The sequence below is a fragment of the Amblyomma maculatum genome, chromosome 10 (genome assembly GCF_055883805.1).
Source record: "Amblyomma maculatum isolate TAMU_Amacu chromosome 10, ASM5588380v1, whole genome shotgun sequence".
Taxonomy (NCBI): domain Eukaryota; kingdom Metazoa; phylum Arthropoda; class Arachnida; order Ixodida; family Ixodidae; genus Amblyomma; species Amblyomma maculatum.
In genome coordinates, this window is record NC_139353.1 from 145,561,008 (window position 1) to 145,570,099 (window position 9,092).

Consider the following 9,092-nt stretch of genomic DNA (forward strand, 5'->3'; position numbering starts at 1 on the left):
GCGTGCAACGTCCGCGATCGACAATGATGTGTGAATGTGCCCTACGACCAAGAAAATATCTAGGAACGAGGCCTTTTTTTTGTGGGTGGAAAACATGCTTGGCTGAGCCGCTTTTACAGATTTCTGCAAATTGGCCAATAAATGAACCAACATTATTATTATTATTCATAACAAAAATATGTTGGAAGTGCAATACAGAAGCGATCCTAGTTATGGCTCGATTGACACTACTCGCACGGAGCACCCTATTCGCGTCATAGGTTTCGTAAATGCAAACCAAATACAAATGAAACACAACTATTTAGTAAGAACCGAAATAAAGCAAGATTGTAGTACAAGCTTGGATATCACCTTCCTTCCGAGCCAGTGAGCCGGCTATGTCGCGTGCAGCGCGCGGAGCACGCATGCGCTTTTGAGACTGCTAGCATTCGTGCCTTTGAAGAAACATATCCTTGGGACTATAGCTTATTCTTCTACTGCAAGATTTGCTTTAGTAACGTCGTAATAATAAAAACAAAACCGTATATAGATCTCATGCTACAGGCCAAAAGGATGATCAACAAGCGAGCAGCTTTATTTCAGAGTACTGATAATACTTCCACAGTTTTTCTACATAATATAATGCGGCGTGTGCCATAGCAGCCGCTAGGCGGCTGCTCATCGAGAGTCTTGTCCACGGACTCGAAGAAGTGGCCCTGTGGCGTTCGATGAGAAGAAGCTGAAGTCGGCTGCTGTCACTCGGTGCTCTGGACCTGCTCTCCTGTGCCTGCTAGATCAACCCCCTATTAAAAACCAACCTTCTGGTTACGGGCCTAAACGGCTACGTGACAATGTACGACAATATAGTTACATAGCTGACTTACCTCGAGATAAACTTCCTATGTTTTCGCTAACGTGGGAAACGCATTCACAATCAATATTTACTCATCGCCGTCTGTCGTCTGCTCTACAGTGCAGACGTGAATAAAAATTTTCTCGCCTATAATTACGTTTCCTCCATGGAAATGCGCGGCAGGTTGTCCAATCATCAAGACGGAATGCAGGCGGCATGTCGCGATGCGCCTGCAGGGGCGCGTCAGGGCGCGTGCTCGTTCGAGAGAAGGCGCGCGGCGCACGTCGCGAAGGCAGTGAGCCGAGCCGGCGGCGTCCCTGTGTATGTTTTTCTGCCACAGATGGCGTTGCCCATCAGGAGCCGCAGCGCCGCCCAGCGATGCTTTGGGAGCCTATCGATGTGAAATACTTGTAATACTCACTCCGGCATGCCTCTCTGCTTGATTATGTTTACAGGGTTCGTACAGATTCAAAACGGGCAAATTCAAGGTTATTCAAGGAATTTCAAGGCCCACTTGGAGTATATTCAAGGACTCAACAGGATACTACATGAAGCAGTTTTCAATATCAGGTACCAACTTTACTGAACAAAATTGAAAAAGATACATTTCAAGGAACAGCTTGTATTACACTAAGCCAACATAATGAAGCCAGTATTGCACTAAGCCACTATAATTTAAAAATGCTCTGTTTTGAAAAACACCCTGCAATGCATTGCACCAATGTCGAAGGGCAATCCATTCTGCAAAACTGCTAATGGCAACTTCCGGGGAGCTCCTGCCGCTTTTCTTCAATCTTCTCGTTGAGACTACACAGTTCCTCAGTCTAGCTTCGTGCAGCCTTCCTCAGACTATTGGATCTGACAATGTGCTTCAGATCATTAGCTGCTTCTGTCTTTTCAGCATACATATCTGCTGAAGCCTGGCGGTCAGCTATTGTTGCCCCGAGTTTCTTTTTCTTTCATCGCGTCGATCTCTTCTTGATGCAGCGCCTTTGATTCTTTGACATCATCACATCGATTCTTTTTTACTGCCTCCAGGTGTGCAACATACTGTTGCCGGGTGGCTGATACAGCAGTCCTTAGGTCTTTCGTAATAGGGACGTTAAGAACGCCCCCTGCCTTGTCCACAGCGTCGCATACAATATGTTACGAAATACACGAGAGGTCCTTCAGGTTTTCTATGGCAACCTGGCGGTTCACACTAAACCCTCGCTCCACAGTGGCCTGCCCGTGGCTGAGCACAAGCAAAAGCTTGACAACTTTCCAGAGTTCCCCATATGATGAATTAAACTTCATCAGCTCAGACAAGAACTCGTCCAACCTGTTTACATTCTTCTAAAACATTCGCAGGTCATGCATCTCTTCCTGCAGGAACTCAGTGTACTCTGAAGCTGGACAGGCACTCATCTGTTTTGTACACATTTGTCGTGGATCCAGAGAGGAGAAACTCCTAACGATTGAGAATCTCAGTGGGCTTCTCTCAAGCACCTTCTTTGTCACACTGATCAACGTACCTGCCAGGTTTACAGAAAAGGCATTAGGGAGATCTCATCAGACCGGGGAGGGGGGGGGGGGGGGAATGAAGGAGTTACTAGGCATTTATATTGAATGAGTTGTTTTTATTTGGTTCGAAAGACCAGGAATTGGGTGTTTTTGTTTGAAAACCACTGACGTGCCACATCACTGCTCACTGTTGGAGAATCTTCGATGTGGCAGATGCTGCTCTTTTCAGAAATTCCTTTGTGTACTGCCCAGAGTAACAGTATTCGCCCCTGCGACAATTAGCCAAACGAATGTGACCGAGGGTTGTGTCGGACATGAATGATCTGAATTGGGTGGAATTTTTTTTTTTACAATACTGAACTGCCTCTCACATTCAGCATTGCTGTGTGGTATACAGAGGATTCCAAGGATTACTGCTGAGACACGGCTAAATTTCTTTTGCCCATCTGCGCCTTTCAGCTGAGAGATGGCGCTCCACTGCCTCTCAGCACGTTCCTCTTTCAGCGCATCTTGGGGAATGTCAAACGCCTGAAGTTTGACAAATTTCATTTCTAGAGAATTCAAAGCTTGGTCTTCCGACTCTTGCTGCTTTAGTGGAAGTAAGACCGGAAACCGCTCCACAAAGAAAAGCACATTCTGAAAGGACATAGTGTCTGTGGATTTCAGATCTGCAACTCTAGAATTAATTACTGCATTGTCAGCCAAAGGGAATTTGAGGCGAATATAATCCCAGGCAGCGATCATGTACTTTCGAACAGCTTCATAAAATTGTTCTTGCTCACTTGGCTTGAGTTTCTGAACAATGTGTTTTGCTTCCAATCCCACCACAATGTCTTCATCATCCTTCTGTCCATCTTTGTCATGGTAATCAACTGTAAGTAGGTCCTTGTGTTCCTTTAGAAGCGCGGCTGCACAAACCTTGAAAGGAGGTCTTCAAGGAGCCCAAAAAGTAGATTGCAATGCGTGTATTTGAGGAGCTTGAGACTGCAGCCCACAGTTCAATGCCTCAAAGACAGGAATGATGTTATTCAAAAAAAGACAGCACGCTTTGTTGAGGTCCGAGCTCAAAAACTAAAACAGCCTCTCTTCACGTGTTATGCATGGTGGCCTACTCTGGTCCACCATATCAGTGGCCTTGGCCTTTTTCACTGCCACTGGTGCAGCACTTGCTGCCTTCTTTCTCTTCAATTTGCACGGCATGTGTTCCAGTTTTGTACTTTGCGTCGACACTACTAAAGTCTTTGGAATTTGGTAGTATGACAAAAATTGCGCACTTGCGGCTTCTTTTTTCACTTCACGAAGAAAAAAACTCAACAGAGGTCCCCATTGATTCATTAACCTTTTCAGGCATTTCCCAAGCGACAACCATCGGGTTGGCGCGTGCTTCAGAATTTTTTGGCACTGTTATGCATTTCTTGGAAATGCTTAAGGGCAGCTTTCCCTTTTTGCACTTTTTTCCAAATAAAAAAAAATATCTACGAGGACTTCATCCACCTTTGCAGGGAGACAACACGCCGCTTTTTCTGCTGCAATGTTGATTAAATGGCGCGGACAGCCAATTATAATAACGTTTTCATGGGCTTCAGTCAGCGCTGCCGCTACGCCATTTTTCTTTCCCAGCATGATGTTGGCGTTGTCAGAGCCAAAAGCTATGCAGTTAGACAATGGTATGTCCAAGGAATTCAGAGTATCTATCAGCAATCTGACGATATTGCACCCAGTTGACTGGCCCTCTAGGGTGCTCAGCGCAAGAATTTTGCTATCGATCACGCGCAATTCTTCAACAAAATACGTCCCCACGATCGGGTACAGCTGCGCTTGGCTGTCATTACTGCTATCCACGGCAACTGAAAACACACTTTTTCAGGGCACTCACCGTGCTCTCTTGTGCGTGACGCGCCATTTCACCGACAATAGCTGTCGTCTTGGTTCTAGAACATGCGTAGCGCTTCGCAACATCAGACTTAGGGAACATTTTGTGCAACAGAGGTCCCACGTGCTCAGAGGCGCTCAGCGGTACGTTATGTTCCAACAAGAAATCGGCAAACAAGCAATCTGCACGGATGACATCACTGTCGTCTCGTGCACTGAAGAAATCTTGGAGACGCTGTTGCTTGTCTTGGCACTGAAGGTTGCTTGAGTGCTTCTTCGACGAAATGTGCGTAGCCAAGTCCGTTCTGCCGCCGTGCGAGATGCTGATGTCACAATTGCAAACTGTGCAAAACACATGATGCTCGCCTTTCCGAGACAGCACAATACATCCAAACTCAGCAGCATACTGCCTTATGAAGACCTGAAAACATTTCTTGCGCTCTTTGCTTAGCGCCATGACCAAAACTATGTTAACGCGGCACTAAACAACACACAACGCACGCCTCTTGGAAACTGCACTAGACCATGCAACTGAGCTGCCGAAGGTAACAAAGAACACAAGTAAACACGGAAGTTGCCTAAGCGAAAACCGGTGTTAGTGTAGAAACATTATAGGCAGAAATTAAGCCACTGGAACTTTAGACAAAACTCGACCTTAGCGCCACGCCTGAACCGCCCCAAGCAGTGGCGGCGCTACAGTCTCAAACAGCAAAGTGAAAGTAGTTCTGGCAGTTTTAACTACTACACTTGGCCGACTATGCTTATTAGACCTTTCACTGATCCCGATGTCAATCGGTGTCAAGCGGTAGATAGCCTTGGAGCTATGTGGCGAGACTAGAAAAAGGATTTGGCCAAACGTGGGAGCGTTTCCGGGAGATTTCTGTTTTGGTTGTACAATCGTACAAAAGCATCAAGACTCGGGAGTCTCCCGGATAATTCGGGAGACCTGGCAAGTATGGATCAAGAAGTATTTGCATTCCATGCGGAACTGGAACACATGCTTCTGGCTTGCTTTAGCTTTCTTGACAGTCTGTTCAGCGGCATGGCATACATCCGCCTTTTCAAGCGAAGTGTGGTTCTCGGTGCTTTCAATGTCCACCGTCAGAAGACCAGCGGCTCCTTCTGCTGAAGACAAGACCGAGCACTTCAGAAACTTCATCAGAAGCTGCCTGACTACTGTTTCCACGTTCCTTGCAAGAAAGAACACCATGGGCTGATCTGTTTGGTAGTCAGTGAGGAATGGCTTGAGGGTCATGGCCACACCTAGTGCAAATTGAAGCTTTGCTAGCAGCAATACACGACTGGCAAACTCGCACAAGTTGTGAAATTATCCACATTTTCGGGGGCTTAATTCCTTCTTCTTTGCAGCTGCAATAAACTTCTTATCACACCACAATTGCAACGCTCTCTCTATCACAGGGACATTCTCCAACCACCGGTGCGCAACAAAATTCAGGGGAAAAGTCTCCTGACCGGTAACTGCTGAGAAGTCTTGCCTCCTTGCAGCAGAACTATGGAAAAGCGCACTCAGACTGGAGAGCAGACAGTCAATTTCCCACTTACTTGCTGTAACACCTGCCCTGTAGGCATTGTGCATCACATGGAGGCCACAGGTACCAATGTCCAGAGATTGAACTTGGTAATCTTATGCAGGTGCTCTAGGACATTCTTGAGTAACTTAAGGTTAACATTGGGACCATCCATTGGAATCTGGAGAATTTTCTTAAGAGAGAAAGGCTCGAGCGCACTCAGCAGCTTTCCTTGGATGTCCTCGGATGTCGAGTGCCCCATAAACACCGAGCTATAGTACCTCACTGCCACCTTGCGAGATGAATTCCAAAACCGGATGTGAACATCTATTTGTTTCCGCTGGAGATAGTCGTTCATGGACTCGTCAAAGAGTACCACATAGTAATCACAATCTTTTATCTCCCGCTGCAAAGCGGATAAAAGGAAGGGCCATGGCATGTCACGTAGGCACATTTTTTCTCTCCACAAGAAAACGCTTTGGCCACGTCACTGTCCGGAACATACACTGGAATAGCTGGCCTGCTTCCGATGATGACCGATAGGAGAAATGCGATGTGACAACCTTGAAGTCCACAGAATCTCTGCGTTCGTCACCAGCTCGTGTGCCTTGCAAGCATCGTCTAGCTTTCCCGATAGCGAAGGAGGCGGGACGGCTGACTGTTGGCTTGTACTTGGAACTAAATAATTTCGCACCGAGCTGTTGGCTGCAATCTTCATAACACCAGCATGCTTGGCACTCTTCATATGGCTCTTTATCGCTGACTCGCCCATGGTGGTGATATCAAAGGTCTTGCTGCAAGGCTTGCATCTTGCGCAGTGTTCACTCGTCGTATCTGGTGCAATCCAGTATTTGTAAGCGTCGTTGTGAAGCGAGGCGCCTTGAAATTTGCATTTTCCAGGCATTTTCTTTGCAGTCGGATGCTTCAGCCGCAGCAAGTCAGGTGCAGAACAGATGTAAAAATGCAATGTCGTCAACCACCATAACAAAGCGACAAAATCGGATTGGATTGCATCGGATCAAGTTGGTTTCAGAGAGAGTGGCTCCAATGTGGCTAACTGTCGCGTAACGTTGGCTATATTAGACAAACTGATTTTTTTACGCCCGAGATGCAGATACTGCACGATATTGAAAATACAAATATTTTGTATTTTCACCGCATTTAACCGGGTTTTTTTTCTGATTAATAACCATTTGCATGCAGTAAGCTACGAATTCAAGGATTTTCAAGGAGCAGGAAAAATTCCAGGATTTTCAAGGGCCTTCAAAATGAAATTTTCAAATTTAAGGGTTTTCAAGGACCTGTGCGCACTCTGAACAGCATCGACCACTTTGGTGTTGTCCCCTTCCAGAATGATTCTGGGGTTTCATGTGGCGGCTTTCTGGAACTTTTGCCATTTTATTTAAAATACATTCATTTCATAGAATAACAAACCTTTCCTACAAATGGAAGGTGTGTGTATTGGTTCTTGTATAGCACCGGTGCTTAGTGATCTGTTTTAAGCTACTGTGACGGAGCACTCCAGCGTTGCCTCGAGGATTCAAATGTTAAGGTTTTTATATTTGTGAATGACTTTTTAGTGTTATTGACTGTGACCAGAGCTTCCTTCAGGTAGCCAGATTTTGTCAGCCTGCCAGAATAATCTTGGGCCACTAAAACTAACCCATGAACTACCATTTGACGGGGAAATACGATTTCTTGACATTAGCTTTTCACTCACCGACAACCACATTTGCTGGAGCTTCGAACCTCGAGGCAATAAGCTACTCTTAGCTTTTCGCTCCACCCACTCTAAGCTGGAAAGCGTGTAGTCATTGCACTTTGCTTCAGAAACGCCTTGAGAAAATCTTGCCACCACTGCATGCCCATTAGTTTCCAGAAACAAGTGAACCGATTATCCGCCGTGGGCTACCCTGTTCCACTTCAGGTCTCGATAGCAGAACGCATACTTAGGAACCTTAGCGCTTGTCCAGAAAATACACAGAAATCTAGATAAGAAAGAGGTGGCAGTGCTCACTTACGTGCACAGTGTTTCCCACAATTTAAAAAAAGATATCGCGGAAAGCAGATGCGACAGTCGTGTTTACGGCCCCTCATAAGCTAAACAAGCTTTGTAAGCTGACACAGCCCTACCCTTGACGAAAGTCCACGAGTTCAACATTACGTCAATGGTGCCACCACTCCCAAAACTAGTTGCTGCTGTGGAGTCTGAATGGCGTTATCTGGGAGTGTGCTACGCTGCCTTCGGCCAGAAAAGGCCTTCAGTGAGATCTACTCTCGCCACGCTACTCGAGAGAGTGTCGGCAGCTCCACTGAGGCTGCAGCAGAGGCTAGTGATCCTCCGTTACTACCTTCTACCAAGATTGTATCATTCACTGGTCCGCAGTCCGGTGATATCAGGATTCCTCACCAAATTGGATGTGCAAGTCTGCACTGCTGTATGCAGGTGGCTCCACCTTCCGCATGAGGTAGCCCTTGGCTGTTTCCATGCAGCGGTGGCTGAGGGGGGACTCGGGATCCCAAGTCTCCGCACAACCATCCCGGGAATGCAAGTAAATCGAATGGAAAGGCTGGCGGACTCTACACTTCCGGTTTGCAGACAAGTGCTACAGATGGAGTTGGTGAGGAACCGGCTGAGGAAAGCCAGAGAGCTGACCTAGAGGAGAGGACTTGGGGACACCCAAGAAAGAGAAGCGCTTCTGGGCGAAGCTCCTGCACAAGAGCGTTGATGGACATGGCCTAAGAGAATCAAGAAACATGCCGGCGGCCATGAAGTGGTCAGCCGAGGGGGACGTCCCTTCTATCAGGAAGGGAGTTTGTCAACATCATGAAGCTGCGATTGAACGCATTACCTGTCTTGTAAGGACGAAGAGAGGCCGCCAGATAGATAAGAGCTGTCGTGCTGGATGCAATTCATCGGAGCTGCTTGGACATATCCTGCAAACCTGTGAAAGGACCCACAGCGCCAGACGACGGCGCCATGATGTTATGGTGCGGTATTTAGCGCGAAGACTTCAGGAAAAGGAGTGGAGTGTGAGAGTGAAACCGGTGTTCACCACAACTTTAGGCAAGCAAAACACTGACCTAGTTCTCACAAAGGGGAGCCAGAGAAAGGGGTGCTGGATGTTCAAGTGGTGGGCACTCGTGTTGTCCTAACAGATGCGCACTTCGCCAAAAAGGCGAAATATTCAAACAGTGATCTGCTCGCGCAGAGTTGTCCACACATTGAGCCAGCCGCCCGTGAAGCAGTCCGCCAAAAGGTGATCGGCGTCCTAAACAACCTACCCGGCTGCCAACCGGCGAACATCTCCCAAGGAGAAATATCAGCTTTAAGAAGACTCCGCGGAGAAAAGAAC

General features: G+C 47.0%; 1 pseudogene; it reads right to left on the reverse strand.

Annotated features, from left to right (window-relative positions):
- Positions 1–1,584: 1,584 nt before the first annotated feature.
- LOC146177650 (uncharacterized) lies at positions 1,585–8,225 on the reverse strand (annotated as a pseudogene).
- Between the last annotated feature and the right edge of the window lie 867 nt (positions 8,226–9,092).